This window comes from Musa acuminata, chromosome BXJ3-8 (assembly GCF_036884655.1).
Source record: "Musa acuminata AAA Group cultivar baxijiao chromosome BXJ3-8, Cavendish_Baxijiao_AAA, whole genome shotgun sequence".
Classification (NCBI taxonomy): domain Eukaryota; kingdom Viridiplantae; phylum Streptophyta; class Magnoliopsida; order Zingiberales; family Musaceae; genus Musa; species Musa acuminata.
Window position 1 is genome coordinate 31,492,217 of NC_088356.1, and position 17,595 is coordinate 31,509,811.

The window sequence follows — 17,595 nt, forward strand, 5'->3', positions numbered from 1 at the left end:
CGAAGTAGTTTAGGTTATAATTGAGTTAGTTTTGAATGTAATTAGGCTAATTTAATTAAGGGCCCATTGGGCCAAATATGGGCCTATTTTGGGCCAAGAGAAAGGTCCATTTAGTGACCCAAAAGTTGGGTCAGGTGATGCACCACCGGTCCAAGCGGTGGAACCGCCAATGGCTTAGTCTCTAAGATATAGTCTATAAGATTGTGTCAGGTGGTGGTACCGCCAAACTAGGCAGTGGTACAGCCTAGTGTCAGGCGGTGGTACCACCTAGTGTCAGAGAGTACTGGCATCGAAATCTCGATGATTTGAATTTTGTCTCTAAATTTTAAAGCCATTTGTGGTATATAAATACTCTAATATTTCTAGCTTAAGGCAACAAAAAAGTAGAACAAAACTTTGTAATTCTAAAGTTGTAAACCGTTGTAAGGTGTAGAGTCCTCCTCCTAAAGTTTAGAGACTATTATAAGGGAGAGTGTGAGGGAGAATCGGGAGTAGACGTAGGTCACAATGACAAAACCACTATAAATTTGTTGTGCTCTTTTCTTTTTCTATTTACCTTTATTGCTTACTAATTTTACTGCTCATTACATTCTATGAACGTTTTTAAGTTAAGTATCTTTTCGATATGGGGTTTATCGAACAAGGTTTTTCTAAATCATTATTTTTATAAAAGTACTAATTCACCTACCCTTCTTAATGTTGATTTCGGTCATAACACTAGACTTAATAAGGAAGAGACTCAACACTTTTCAGGAGGGTACAACACTTTAAATCATAAGCTTTTTATACTCTTGCAAGCAAGCATGAGAGAGGTATTTATAGGCTCCAAATGGCTTTAGAAATAGAGTCAAAAATTCAAATCCCTAGGTTTTTGGGTACTGGTGGTACCACCACCTATATTGGGCGATACCATTGCCTGCCATGCTGAGCACTAGTGGTACAACTGCCTGACACAGTTTGGGAGAGTGTGTCTTGGCGGTACCACTGTTTGATACTAGGTGGTACCACCACTTGACACTAGGCGGTACCACAACTGATCCTAGTAGTAGCATCATTGGATTTTTTGAAAAAGTACATTTTATACTTTCCAACTCATAGGTGGTATCATTGCTTGGCTTGGTAGTGCCACCACTTCAAGTTACTGAATTGACCTTTCAATAGGCCCAATTCAACCATGATTTAGGCCCAATGGGCCCTTAATTAAGTTGACATGGTTACACCTAAAATTAACTCAATTAAACTCTGAACTACTTTGATCAAGACACAAATGATTATAATCATGAATCCTATATTGTTTGACATGTCATTAGTTCATCCGACACTTTATTTGAACTTTTGATGAGTCATCTTTTTCTTTAGCGTATTGTCTGATCCTTCGACGTATTGTCCGATCCATCAATATATTGACCTCCTACAACATCTGATCTTGGCGCAATGCCCGATCCTTCTAGCCTGATGTTCGATTTCTGACATGATCCACTCCATCCCAATTTTTGATTCTATTGGTTCAATAGATGTGCTTTTCTATGATCAAAGTTTTGTTGAATCTCAAATTTTGATGATGAAATCAATTAGTAAAGTTATGATCTAATCAGCGTTTAAGTAACATAGGACTATCTTCGATCATGCAAAGGTAAATTGATTGAAGCAAGAAGAACTAGAAGTTGGGCTGGAGTAAACCATGTCAGAAGATTGGACGTCAGGCCAGAGGGCTAATCGACATGGTGGCAGAAGGACTTTATGTCATGAGTTCAGGCATCAAGCCAAAAGGATTAGACATTGGGCCAGGAAGATCATATGTTGCAGGAGGTCAACATGCCAATTTGGCAATATGTTGAAGGAGAGGACGATGCACCGAAGGGTCAAACAAAGTCTGAATGAACCAATGACATGCCAGACAAAGCATTCATGCTTTGTAATCATTTATCTAGATCGAAGTAGTTTATAGGGCTAAATGAGTTAGTTTTTTGTATAATCATGCTAACTCAATTAGGGGCCAATTGGGTTTAAATTAGGACTGATTTGAGTTCATTGGGAGGCCCATTCAATGACCTAAAAGTTGGGTCAGGCGGTGACACCACCAAACTAGCGATGAAACTACCTATGAGCTGGAAAAAGTCAAAAGCCCGGTCTCCGAGGCTCTCAGGCGATGGTACCACTAGACTAGGCAGTGGTACCACCCATTGTTAATGTATCAGGTGATGGTATCGCTAGATTGGGCGGTGGTACTGCCTAGTGTTAGACTGACAAGCAGTGGTACCACCTAGTACTAGCTCCAATTTGAATTTTGGCTCCAATTTTTTAAGTCATTTGGGGTCTATGAATACTCCACAGATTCCTCAGAAAAAAAGAGTAGAAAAGGGCTATTATTCTTAGTTGAAAAAGTGTTAAGTATCCTCCTCCTCCTCTTTAAGTTTTAGGCTTAGTTTGAGAGATGTGTGAGGCTTATAAAAGTTGTCTCCTAAACTTGTGAAAAGGAGAAAAAGTTTTAAGAGGGTAGTTGATCTTTGCTTGTTAAAAGAAGATTATTAGTGAATATTGGTGGCTTCGAAGGAGGAGGAATTGAGAGTGGACATAGGTCACGGCAATCAAACCACTATAAAACTCAGTTTACATTTTTGTTCTACTTTTCATTATTATTGATATTACTTTAATTGTTTATTATACTTATTCTAAGTCAAGCACACTTTCTGTTGGGAAATCTGAGATGACATCACATGCCTAGTGGAAGAACAGAAGAACAAAATCTCATAATTCCTACAGAAAAGAAGGTTTCGTCATCATGCAAAAGTTGATGTGAAAAAACTCGCGAAACCAAAAAATTATGCATAAGAGATCGTATATTCCTGAAAACCTATAGATCTATGGGAGAGGATGAAGGAGGTTAATTGTCCTCCTCTCTAGTGGTGCTCCACATGGCAGAGGCTACGAAGAGGCTCCTCAAATCGCTGCCCAAAACTCTTCCTTGCGCGCACCACACAATCAAGAAGGGGCTGCTCCTTCTTGCTATCCACATGCCCCAAATAGGGGCTGTAGTATAATACACAACCAATCATTGGGAGTGGTAGCCAACCTTACTAGGGCTATTGAGTGTCGATAGAGGATCATCCACTCTTGGTGTAGATCTGGAATCTCTAGACCTATAAGTCTAATATCATAGAGTAGAGTACTTATACAAGACATCCTTGGTGTCTTAAGTCAAATGACCAGATACACCACTAGGATAATGAATCACTGATTGACAATAAGACAACATCAATCATTCAACATTCCGTGAGTGGATCAATCAGTAAACTCATTCTCTAAAAAGCACCTGCACTGTATCCCTAGTGTCCCCACATGAGTAGCTATAAGACCAACTGTATCCATCATATAGATGGGTATACAGCACACCAGTGTCTCCGGTTATCTCAAAATCCCTCTCGAGTAATCTTTGACCAGGATTATTCAGGATATGTGTTTAAAGGTGAATTGGTCTCATTATCATAATCTCATCACGATCTGATTCTTATTGCATAGATCCATGAACATCATAATATATTCATGCAACAAGTAATATAAAGTGATAAAATATCAAATAATAATAATGAGTAAAAAGAATGCATATCATGTCACACGTGTCATCACTCACGTGATTGACTTGCAGGGCACCTATGACTAGCAATCTCCCACTTGACCTAAAGCCAATCCCCTATACATCTGATCCCCATCAGACCCCTATGATGCTTAAAGACAATATGAGGTAACGACTTTGTTAGTGGATCTGCGATGTTATCTTTGGATGAAACTCTTTCCACTACTACATTTCCTTGGTCCATGATCTCTTTGATTAGATGGAACCTCCTTAATCACTTTTAATAAGACCTGGGTTCCTTCGCTTGAGCAATCGCCCCATTATTGTCACAATATAAGGGAATCAACTCCTTGCTACCCATCATGACTCTTAGATCTATGATGAACTTCTTCATCTAGATTTCCTCCTTTGCTACCACTACTGTAGTAATGTACTCCGCCTTTGTGTTCGAGTCAACAGTAGTATCTTGCTTGGAACACTTCCAGTATATTGCTCCTCCTTTCAGGGTGTACACATACCCCGAATTCGACTTGCTATCATTGACATCAGATTGGAAACTCGAATCTGTGTAGCATTCAACCCTGAGGCTACTACCTCCATATATTAGTAAAAGATCCTTAATCTTTCGCAAGTATTTAAGGATAAACTTTATTGCTTTCCAGTACTCAAGCTTGGATCTACCTGATTCCTGCTCATGACACTCAGAACATGCACTATATAAGGCCTGGTACATAGCATATCATACATGATAGACTATATTGCTGAGACATAAGATATCCTATCTATGTTTGCCCATTCTAGGGATATACTCCTAGAAAGCGATATCCCATGTCTCAACGGTATGAGACTACTCTTGAAATTTTTCATTCCAAACCTTTTAACAATGGTGTCTATGTACTTGGATTAAGACAAGCCAAGCATCCTCTTGGATCTATCTCTATAAATCCGAATCCCCAAGATATAGGACGCTTCCCCTAAGTTCTTCATGGAGAAGTGCATAGATAACCAAGCTTTTACTATGGATAGCATTCCTACATCATTCCCAATGTTCAAGATTGTTAGGAATGAGTCGACACTAAGAGGGGGATGGGGGGGGTGAATTAGTATAGCGGATAAAAACGTTGGTTTGAAATTTCTTCATATGATAAAATCTGATCTCAGAAATGCTTAACTTGAAAGCATGCAGAATTGTAGTGAAAGTACGAATTCCATTTGCAGTAAAGGTAAATAGCAATAAATAAATGCAAACTAGATTTTTATAGTGATTTGGTCGTCGTGACCTATATCCACTCTACCGATTCCTTTTTCGTTGAGGCCACCGACATCCGCTAATGATCTTTCTTCAATGGGCGAAGATTAACTACCCTTACACCTCGATTCTCCTTTTGACAGGTTCAGGAGAGAACCTTTACAACCCTTTTTTACAAAGCTTCCCTCACACTCTCCCTTAGAATGACTTCTAAACTTTAGGAGGAAGGACTCTATACCATACAAGGGTTTTCAACTTTAGAAACATAGAGTTTTTTATCATATTTCTTACTACTCCATGTAGGAATAGCTGGGGTATTTATAGAGCCCAAATGATTTTAAAACTTAGAGCCAAAATTTAAATCCCTGAAATTTTGGGGTACGGGTGGTACCATCGCCTACAGCCTGACACTGGGCAGTACCACCACCCAAACTGGCAGTACCACCACCTGACAATCTTGAAGATTGAGTCTAGGTGGTACCATTGCCTAGACTGGTGGTACCACCGCCTGACATAGTCTCGGAGACTGTGCCACGTCGGTTCCACTTGTTGGGTCACTGTTTGGGCCTTTTCACTTGGCTCAACACAGCCCAAACTTGGCCCAATTGGCTCCTAATTTAGTTGGCCCAATTTGAACCTAATTATATACTAACTATGAATTTTAAGACATTTACTAAGCTAAATAAGTCCGTAAGTCTAGGTTTCTTCCGACGAGCTTCCGGCGATCTTCTAGTGAACTTCCGATGATCTCTCGGCAATGTTCCAGCGGACTCCCGGCAAGCTCCTAGAGTTCACAATGATCTTCTTGGTGAGTTTTGATGAGCTTCTTTAGTAAGCTCATGGACTTCTCGGTCAATTCCGATAGAACTTCCGACGAACGTCCGGACTTCCTACGAACTCTTGAACTCCCAATGAAGTCTCATTCGTAACTCCGAGACTTCATTTTGCTTTATGCCTTGCTATCATAGTTAATCTTGCATACTTAAAACCTACTTCGATCTAGACAATTATTATAAGGCTTAAATTAAATATTATCCGACTTGTCATTGGTTTATTGATGCTTCGTCTGATTCTTCGGCGCATCGTCCTATCTTACAGCCTATTGCCCAATCGGCTAGTTGACCTCCGCAACCCTGATTTCCTTAGTGCAATTTCTACTTTTCTTGGCCCAATGCCTGAACCCATGGCTTGAGGCCTTCTGTCGATACGTCGATCAATCTTTTGGCTCGACGTCTAATATTCTGACATGTTTCTCTCTGGCCCAACATGATTCTTCCTGCTTTAATTGTCTCTCCCTAATCGAAGCTTTCTACGTCACTCAAAATGCACATCAAATCCTAAAGACTATTAATTGGTTTCATTATCAAAATTCAAAATTTAACAATCTTTCCCTTTTTGATAATGACAACAATTGATGACAAAGTTAAACTTTAATTCCTCTTATCAATATGCCATATTGATAGAACCTTGAATTCAAATTGAATTCAAGTCAAAGTAATATTTCATCATGAATATTTATAACATATAATCATAAAATCATGCATAATCAAATTTTCAATACATCATTCTATGCATGATCATTAACATAACTTCTCCCCCTTTGTCATCAATAAAATGGAGAAGTGCAACTAGCAAATTTTAGAGCTATGTAAGTTTTGTAAAATATAAGCTAGCAAGTTTTACATCATTTTAGAATATGCAAGCTAGTTCTTTCTCTTCCTTTGTCATTGTCAAAAAGAAGGGAATAAAATAATTTTGTAATTCTTTTTCCCTTTACAACAAATTTTAAATCATGACAAAGATAAAGTATCAATCTTATTTCAGTATATTTGTGCATCATTATAGTTTCAAATTAATATATATATAATTTTAAAATCTTTCATTTCATCATTACTTCATGCATGGTACCAAAAATAAATCATCACTATAGGTATATCATACATGATACTCAAGTATTCATGATGCATCATTTTAGCAATAAATCATAATATTGCATGCATCATTCCAAATCATAAATAATTCAAATCATGATGGTATCAAAATATCAAATTATATTACATCCTCCCATGATCTTAACTTCTCATTTGTATGTATCAACATAAATTTATGAGTATTTCATGCATAATTTCATATTCACATGAAGAATATCAAGAGAATTTTGGTGTTGAGATATAGCTCATGAATACAAGGAATTATAAAAATCATATCATGAAAGATAAGATCATGTGAATACCAAAAAACATGATTCATATAGAAAATTTTCCCTTAAACAAAATGCAAGAATCATATGAAAATAAAGAGTAAGAAGTCTTGATTCATAAAAGAAAATCTCAAGTTAAGAAATCAAGAGAAGGTTCATGATTTGATTGGAAAAATCTTATTTAGATTCAAATCATCAAAATCATAAGAGATTCAAATAAATTCTCAATTGTAAACAAGAACGAAGAAGGGAAGAAATGCATAACTCAAGTCATAAATTCTCAAGATGTCAAGTAGCATATCATGGTTTGTTAGGATAAGTCTCCCTTTTTTTTTGGTGAATAGCACAAAAAAATAAGGAGAAAATTATCTTAATTCATAGAAAGTTTTCAAGTGTCAAATATAAAAAAATCAAGATCATGAATTAGATTATTTTTCTCTTTAGTAAATGACAAAGAGAAACATAAGATATCAAATAAGAGATCTTGATTCATAAAAGATTTCATGTTATAAATCTCAAGAAATTATGATTTCGATAAAACTCATTCAAATTCATTTTCATAGTCCAAGAGATTCACAAAAGCATAATATACATAGATTCATAAATCTTTTATCAAAAAATCAATAAGATAGAGATGTTTCATTTTAAGTTGTTTGTTTCATACAAACATGTCTTTGTCTTTTTTATGCCAAATAAAAAGATGCATCATTGTTTAAGACTGAAAAAACAAATTTCTTCATCACGACAAAAAATATGACACATTAAACATATGGCTTCTTTAAACAAGAGATTTGATTTATCATTTTAATTCCAATGATCATACATTTTCCTTTTTATGTGTTTTATTTTATATTTCATATAAATATGCTCAAGTTTTTCATATAAAAACCATCCATCTTGTTTAAAACTGAAAAAATAACTTTCATTGCGGCAAAGATCAATAAGCCATGAATCACAAAAATCATCATGCATAATTTTGGAATATAAACTTATTAAGCATGATCATTATGCATCACTACTTTAGGCATGATATCAAAACATGGTTTCAAGTTTTCAAAGTATAACATGCACAATTTCAAACTATAAACTCATTAAGCATGATATCATCAAACATGATTTCATAAAGCATTTTCAATCAAAATAAGAAATCATCAATTTAGATACACATTATTTTTTTTCTTAAAAATATACATAGGATTAATCATTAGATTTAAATCTAATATTTTGTTGTATATTCATAAAACATGCAATTATCATTATCATTTTTAAAATTAGCTAGAAAAAGAAGCATGATATATATTTTTTATTTACTAACTAATTTAAAAATAACTCATAAAAAAAGCACCAAGTAATTTCGAAATAAGGAAAAGAGGTTTTGGTTACCTCGTTGTCGAAAGTCATTAAAGCGTAGTTTGCCATCTCGCCTTTGTCGGTTTGTTCTTCATCTTCAGATGAACTCAGTTTGTTCCAAGTAGCCTTGAGTGCTCTCTTCTTTTTTGGCAACTTCTTTTTAAGTCTATTTTTATTTTTTAATTTTTATTTAATGAACCTTATAAATTATATAGTGAGAAGTTCAAGTTCATCAACACTTGAGCTTTCGCTCGAGTGGTATTCATTTGTTCTAAGTGCCAAATTCTTCCTATTCTTTGGAAGGTTGTTCTCAAGTTCAAGTGCTACATAAGTCATTTCATAGATTATCAAAGACCTAATAAGTTCTTCAATCGGAAAATAGTTCAAGTCCTTTGATTCTTGTATTGCTGTTACTTTAGAATCTCAATTTTTAGAAAGCGATCGTAAAACTTTATTCACAAGTTCAAGATTCGAAAAACTTTTACCAAGAGCTTTTAGACTATTGACAACATCCGTAAAATGGGTGTACATGTCTCCAATATTCTCATTTGGTTCCATCCGAAATAATTCAAAATCATGCATTAAAATATTTATTTTAGAGTCTTTAACTCTACTAGTGCCTTTGTGTGTGATTTTGAGTGTGTTCCAAATGTCAAAAGTCATTTCACAAGTAGAAACATGATTGAACTCATTTTTGCTCAAAGCACAAAATGGAGTATTCATAGCTCTAGCATTCAAAGAAAAAAAAAATTTCTCTAAATTATTCCATTCATTCATTGGAGTAGAAGACTTTTAAAAAATGTTTTCAATGATATTCCATAAGTTTAAATCCATAGAAAGCAAGAAAACTCTCATTCGAGTTTTCCAATAAGTGTAGTCCATCCCATTGAACATAGGAGGATGAACGATTGAAAAACCCTCTTGAAATCCAAAAAGAGTCATTTCTCTTGGGTGTTAAACTAAATAAAAAATAATGTGGCTCTGATACCGACTGTTAGAAACGAGTTGACACTAGGGGGGGGGGGGTTGAATTAGTGCAGCAAATAAAAATGTTAATTTGAAATTTCTTCATACGATAAAATCTGATATAAAAAATGCTTAACTTGAAAGCATGCGAAAGTATAGTGAAAGTAAGAATTCCATTTGTAATAAAGGTAAATAGCAAGAAATAAATACAAACTAGATTTTTATAGTGGTTCGGCCGTCGTGACCTACATCTACTCCTCCGATTCCTCTTCTGTCGAGGCCACTAGCATCTACTAACGATCTTCCTTCAATGGGCAAAGATTAACTACCCTTATAACTCGATTCTCCTTTTGACAAGTTTAGGAGAGAACCTTTATAACCTCTTTTTACAAAGCTTCCCTCACACTCTCCCTTAGAATGGTCTCTAAAATTTAGGAGAAGGGATTGTCCACTTTATAAGGGTTTTTAACTTTAGAAACATAGAGTTTTTTTATCACATTTCTTACTACTCCATGCAGGAATAGCTAGGGTATTTATAGACCCAAAATAGCTTCAAAACTTGGAGCTAAAATTCAAATCCCCAAAATTTCGGGGTACGGGCGATACCACCGCTTGTACTGGGTGGTACCACCGTCATCAGCCTGACACTAGGTGGTACTATTGCCCAGATTGGCAGTACCACCACTTGACAATCTCATAGACTAAGCCTGGTTGGTACCACTTCCCAAACTAGCGGTACCACTGCTTGATATAGTCTCGGAGATTATGCTACGTCAATTCCACTTGTTGGGTCATTATTTGGGCCTGTTCACTTGGCCCAACAAAACCCAAACTTAGCCTAATTGGTCCCTAATTTAGTTGGCTCAATTCCAACCCAATTATGTGCTAACTATGAATTTTAAGACATTTACTAAGCTTAATAAGTCCATAAGTCAAGGTTTCTTCCGACGAGCTTTCGGCGATCTTTTGGTGAACTTCTGATGATCTCTTGGCAATATTCTAGTGGACTCCTGGTAAGCTCCTAGACTTTATGATGATTTTCTTAGCGAGTTCCAATGAGCTTCTCTAGCAAGCTCCTAGACTTCTCGGTCAATTCCAATGGAACTTCCGACGAACATCCGGACTTCCGACGAACTCTAGAACTCCCAACGAAGTCTCGTTCTTGACTCTGGGACTTCATTTTGCTTTATGCCTTGCTATCATAGTTAATCTTACACACTTAAAACCTACTTCGATCTAGACAATTATTATAAGGCTTAAATTAAATGTTGTTCGACATGTCATTGGTTCATCGATGCTTCGTCCGATTCTTCAGCGCATCGTCCTATCTTATGGCCTATTGCCCAATCGGTCAGTTGTCCTCCATAACTCTAATTTTCTTGGTGTAATTTTCGCTCTTCTTAGCTTGATGCCCAAACCCATGGCTCGAGGCCTTCTGTCGATACATCGACTGATCCTTCGGTTCGACGTCTAATCTTCTGACATGTTTCTCTTCGGCCCAAATTGATTCTTCTTACTTTAATTGTCTCTCCCTGATCGAAGATTCCCATGTCACTTAAAATGCAGATCAAATCATAACACTATCAATTGGTTTCATTATCAAAATCCGAGATTCAACAAGGATGTCATCCACATTTAACACCAAGAAGGTGATAACGCTCCCACTTACCTTCATATACACACAAGGCTCATCTTCATTGTTAACAAAGTCATAAAATCTGGTCGCCTCATCAAATCTTATGTTTTAACTTCGGGAAGCTTGCTTTAATCCATAAATGGACCTGAGTAACCTACACACCCTATCTAAGTAGTCCTTGGACCCGAATCCCTTAGGTTGTATCATATACATCTCCTCCTCGAGGTTGCCATTAAAGAATGCGATTTTCACACCTATCTGCCAGATCTCATAATCATAGTGTGTTGCTATAGCCAATAGAATTCGAATGGATTTTAGCATAGCTACGAGTGAGAAGGTTTCATCATAGTCAACACCTTACCTTTGACGATACCCCTTAGCCACTAGCCTTGATTTATATGTCTCTACATTTTCATCTACTTCGATCTTCTTCTTGAAGATCCACTTGCAACTGATAGATATAATACCCTCGGGTATATCAACTAGGTTCCAAACCTTGTTGGAGTACATGAAATCCATCTAAGAATTCGTAGCTTCTTACCACTTCCCGGAGTCTATACTCATAATAGCCTCCTCGTAGGTCTAAGGATCAATATCCTTAATATCCTCTTCTCTAATATGTCTCATATATATCTCAGGACGATGGAATACTCTATCAGACCTACATAAAGTTGGAACTTGTATGCTAGGTACCTGAACAGACTCGGGTTGTAGAGTAGTGCTTGAGCTAGGTTCTCCAACCTTGCTTAACTCTATCACGCTCCCACTATCTCCACCAAGAATGTGTTCATTCTCAAGGAACACCGCTCTCTTGACTACAAAGATATTTTTGTCCTCGGGATGATAAAAATAATACCCACAAGTTTCCTTGGGGTATCCCATGAACTTGCACTGCTTCATCCTCGATTCTAACTTATCAGGGTTGTGTCTTTTAATGCGGGCAGGGTAGCCTTAAATCTTAACAATCTTAAGATCGGGCTTCTTCTCTTTCAATATCTTATATAGTGTAGATACTACTGATTTAGTTGGAACTATGTTCAGAAGGTAAGTTGTGATCTCTAGGGCGTATTCCCAGAATGAGATGGGTAGGCCAACAAAGTTCATCGTGGACCGTACCATGTCTAATAGTATACAATTCCACCTTTCAAATACACCATTGAGTTAAGGTGTATAAGAAGGTATCTATTGGGATAGGATCCCATGGTCCTTAAGGAACTAGGTGAACTCTATACTCAAGTATTCATCTCCTCGATTTGATCGAAGAGTCTTGATGCTCTTTCCACTCTAGTTCTCCACTCCATTCTTATACTCTCTGAATTTCTCAAAGGCCTCAGACTTATACTTCATCAAGTACATATGTCTATACCTTGAGAAATCATCAGTAAAAGTAATAAAGTATAAGTAACCACCTATGGCATGAGTTGACATGGGTCCACATACATCACTATGTGTGAGTTCCAACAGTTCAGTAGCTCTCTCTCTAGTTCCACTAAAAGGAGAGTTGGTATGTTTTCCACGAAGGCAAGACTCGCAAGTTGCATATGTTAGGATCAACACGCAACTAAGAGGAGGGGGAGGGGGGGGAGTGAATTAGTGCAGCGATAAAAATGACAGCTACAATTCTAAATCTTTCTAAGTTGATAAAAACATAAATAAGAAATCGTATCAAGAAAATATTGTCTTGAAGTAAATGTATAATGCAAAGTGCAGCTAAGTAATGAAAGTAAGCAGTAAGGAAAGAACACACTGGATTTATAGTGGTCGTTCATTATGACCTATGTTCACTTCCGATTCCTCCTTCCTCGAGGTCACCAGCATCCACTAATGGTCTTCCTTTAATGGGTGAGGACCAACCACTCTCTTGCAACACTTTGTTCTTTTCATAGGTTTAGGAGGCAACCCTTACAAGCCTCACATCTCACTTGAATGATCACAAGACTTATAAAGGGAGGAGGAGGACACTTAACACTTTTGCAATACTTTTACCCCCAATACTTCAAGATTTTATTCACACTTTATTACCCTTTCATGTAGGAAAGAGTGGGGTATTTATAAGCCCCAATAGCTTCAAAAATGAAGCCAAAAAGTGTCTCATCTTAGGTTTCTGAGGTACTAGCAATACCATCGTCAGTACTAGACGATACTACCACCTGACACTCTGATACTAGGTGGTATCACCTCCCAATCTGATGGTACTACCGCTTGATATAGCCTTAGAGATTAGGCTTTAGCGGTACCATCACTTGACAGCTATTTATGGCCAACGATACCACCGCCCAATCTGAGCAGTACCACCGCCCAAACCACCTAGGAGGCCAAGTCTCAAGCGATGCCACTATCGGCCCTAGCGGTGCCACCGCCTAACGTGGCTTTGGGTCACTAAATGGGCCACACAATAGGCCCAATTCAAGCCTAATTTGGGCCTAGTTGGCCCCTAACTGAGTTATTAGGATTTCTCCTAAACCTAACTCAAATTAAGACCTAACTACATCAATTAAGGCTAAAACAATTACAATCAAGCAATCTAGTTGTCTGACACGTCAATTGTTCATCCAAAGTCCCGACGAAATTTTCGGCACACTTCCGATGAACTCCCGACGAGCTTCTAGTGATCTTCTGACACATCATTCAGATATTCAATGTATTGTCCGATCCTTCGGCATGTTGACTCCTACAACATCCATTCTTGACGTATACTCCGATTCTTCTTACCCAATGTCCAATCTTTGACTCCGGCCCAATGTCCAATTCTTTTGTAATTGTTTTGCCTTTTTCTATATAGTTAGTCCTGCATCACTTATCTAAACACATGGATTAGATCATTAATTTATCAATTGATTTCATCATCAAAATCTAAGATTCAACAATCTCCCCCTTTTTGATGATGACAACCAATTGATGACAGAGTTAACCTTAACTCCCCCTATCTATATGCCATATTGAGATAAGCAATCTTGAATTCAAAACGAATCATGACCTTTGAATTCAAGTGAAACAATTTCGATCACTACAATCAAATGCAATATATCAAGTTAAAATTTCATATGTTGTGCATCATTATAGTTTCAAATTATAAAAAATATAGCATGCACAATTTCATCACTTCATGCATGATAATAAATCACTTTAGACATGACCTTCATGATGCTAAAGCATTTATCATTTCCTGCATGATATTAACATCATCTTGAGCATAACATTTATGATACTAAGGCATTTATATTTTCAATCATATATATGACACTAAAGCATCATTTATCATTTTAAGCATGATACCAAATTTAACATAACATACATGATACTATAGCATTTTTAACTATTTATTACTTCATGCATGATACCACATTCAACAACATTCATCATTTCTCCCCCTTTGTCATCAACAAAAAAGAGAATCATTTAACGATTTATGTAAGTATTTTAAATTGTTCAAGTAGGTTTTAAACCAATTTATGCAAGCTAGTAAATTTGTGAAATGAGAAGTTAAGTAAAAACTTTGCATGATAACTCCTTTTGCTTTTTGAAATGGGTAAGCTAGCATTATTTGCTTTAGATGTGCAAGCACTTTTTGGTGCAAGTTTCTATTAGGACTCTAGCTAGGAGAGTCCTAATTGAGTTTCATTGAAAGAGGCATTTATATAAAACCTACCTAGCCGACCCCTATTAAAGAGGTGAAGAGACTGACTAGGGTTAGGGTTAGTTGGGAGGTTGCTTCTTGGAGTAGGAATCTAATTAGGAGTTAGTTAGAAGTAGGAGTCTTGAGCAGGAGTCTTGAGCAAGAGTCTTATTAGGAGTTAGGGTTTAGAAGCCCTATAAATAGTCATGTATTCATCCTCTTTTGACAAGCAATATATGAATCTTCTTAGCAGCCTTTGAGCAGCAACTTAGAGGAAGGAACCCCTATAGAGTTCCAAGGAGACTGATCCCTTAAAAAGATCAAACCCAAGCTTAGAATCCACTAGGGTTCTATCACTTGGTATGAAAGTCATATTCTTGGCATCTTGTTGCCCTTTCATAGCTACCAATCAGCCCTCCACAGCCGCCCAAAGCAATTCCCACAATTGCTTAAAAGATTATCGTCGAATTCTACCGTCATCACCACCATCGCGGATCATCCTTTGATCTCCCTGTGAATTGCAATAGGTTCTGGTTTCCTACCTTACTACTGCTGCAATTTAGTTATCCTTATTTAAAAGTCCAACCATCCATCGGTCCTCCACAGCCACCCAAAGTAATTCCGTGGATCATCCTTTGATCTCCTTGTGAATTGCAATAGGTTCTGGTTTTCTACCTTATTACTGTTGTAATTTAGTTATCCATATTCAAAATTTCAAAAAAAAAATCATTCCTATATTGCTGTATAAACTTTTCATCGCAAAGTTTTTATCTCTATGACAAAAGATGCACTACAGAATTCCAACCACATAGTATAGCTAGTTTGATCTTGATACTATGTTTTTTCTATCCAAATCCCTATAAAATTTTTACAACACCTTTAAAACTTCTTAGAAGTAGAATTTTCTTTTGTTTCATCAACAAATTCTCAATATAAACTACTGATCTTTTACATCCAAACTGCTAAATGCACTGTAGAATTCTAGCCGCATAAGCACAGTTGTTTGATTTTACTACTGCATTTTTTCTGTCCAAATCTATACGAAATTTTTATGACAGTTTTGACACTTCCTAATAGCAAATATTCCTTTGGTTTCATCAAAAAATTCTTAATATAAATCACTAACCTTTTATGTCTAAATTGCCACACTTTAGACTAAAAATCTCCTGTAGTACCTTTCCATGATCCTCAATTTTTCCGAACCTTTTACCACCCCATGCCATTAACCCATCAATAAAAAAAAGACAAGAACATCTTTGATTTATAGGCTTATGCTATAGCTTCTCAAGATCCAATTGATGCTAAATTTAAAGCATGGGAATCTTGGATCGAATTACGGCTTGAATCACGCTTGGAGGACAAATTGCGCGCTTTATTTGTAGAATTCAGAATTGGACAACCATCGAGTCCAACCAAAATTTAGCAAGGAGAGAGTTCAGAGAGGCCTCCAGAGAAGGAGGCATAGCCCTCAAACATACTTTAGCCATGAATGAGGGTGGACTTCCCGCGATGGGAAGAAGAAGACCCGACAAGGTGGATTTCGCATGCCGAACATTACTTTCGCTACAACCAAACATCGGATGATGCTATGGTGGAAATTATTGTCATCCACCTTGAAGGAGATGTTATTCAATGGTACAATTGGCTGAAATACAATCATGGGGCTCCAACATAGAATAATTTAAGAACTCACTGCTGAATCGTTTCGGACCAACGGAGTATATAATAAATAAATATTAAATAAACCTCTACTTGACTCTAACTGAACCAAACCGACTCAATAAACAACTAGACTAAACAGACTCAATAAACATTATTCAAAAGCTCAGAAAAAGGTTCTTAACAGTTCCTCCCTCTTCAAATCAGCCTTATCCTCAAGGCTGAGCAGCATCAATCTCGGGGAGCTTCTCTTTCAGCACTTTAGCCATAGACTATCTGCAACGCATCACAACCTGTTGATCAAATAAGTATGGTCTCCACTTTTTGAGAGTGTAAGCAATAGGTCGATCTTTCAGTGTAGTAATCGTTGCATGAAACTTCTGGCCCTGTATAATCAATTTTATCTTTGAACATTTGCTATCACAAGTGAAAATCCGTCCATCAATGATCTTTACTTCGAATCTGTCATAGTCTTCAATGTGGTGGGCCAATCGGTCAACAGTCTCACTGTCCATAGAATTGTTAGTGCTACCAGTATCAATCAAAACTATAATAGGCTGATGCTCTAGAGTTCCGGCAACTTCCATAGTTTGCGGGTTAGAGTAGTCGGCTAATATATGCATTGTATGTATGGTAGGTTCAACGTCTTCATTAGAATTTATACATTCATGATCAGAGTCCAACTCTTCTGCTTTCGGTTCCTCTCCAATTGGCTCAATCATCATATGCTGCCCTTGTTTACATTGGTGCTCCATACTCCACTTTTCATTATAGTACAAACCCTTTGCTGAATTTTTCTTGAGTTCTTCTTGGGTTAGTCCTCGGGTGTCAAGGCTTTGGTTGGGAATAGATATGGTGGGTGGCATATTGATCATCTGGTGGTTATCACTTCTGTTTCCATGATTTTCCCTATTGATTTTTTTCTCATGTAGATGTGCGAATGAGATCACAGCTATCATAGTGCGAGGTTGACGAGCCTTAACTTCACACCGGATCTCTAGAATAAGACCTTCAATAAATGTATCCAGAAGTTGTTGTTCCGACCAATCTCTAGCTTGATTTGATAATCTTTCAAACCTACTTTGATATTCCAACATTGTAGAAGTCTGACAAATTTTTTAGAACTGTCCATCCACCTTCATGTATGAGTAGATTGTGTCACAATCTTGGGGCCCTTTTCTAGTATTTCCATATCTATGCAATGTAGAACTTGAGCTCCCACCTTGTTGAAATTTACTAAGGCTCCCTAGTAAGTCCTTTTTGAAATCATTAAGTACTTCTTGTAACCGGTTCTCAATTCTAATTTCCAATGCTTCCATTTGTGCTTTCACTGAGTTATCGATGG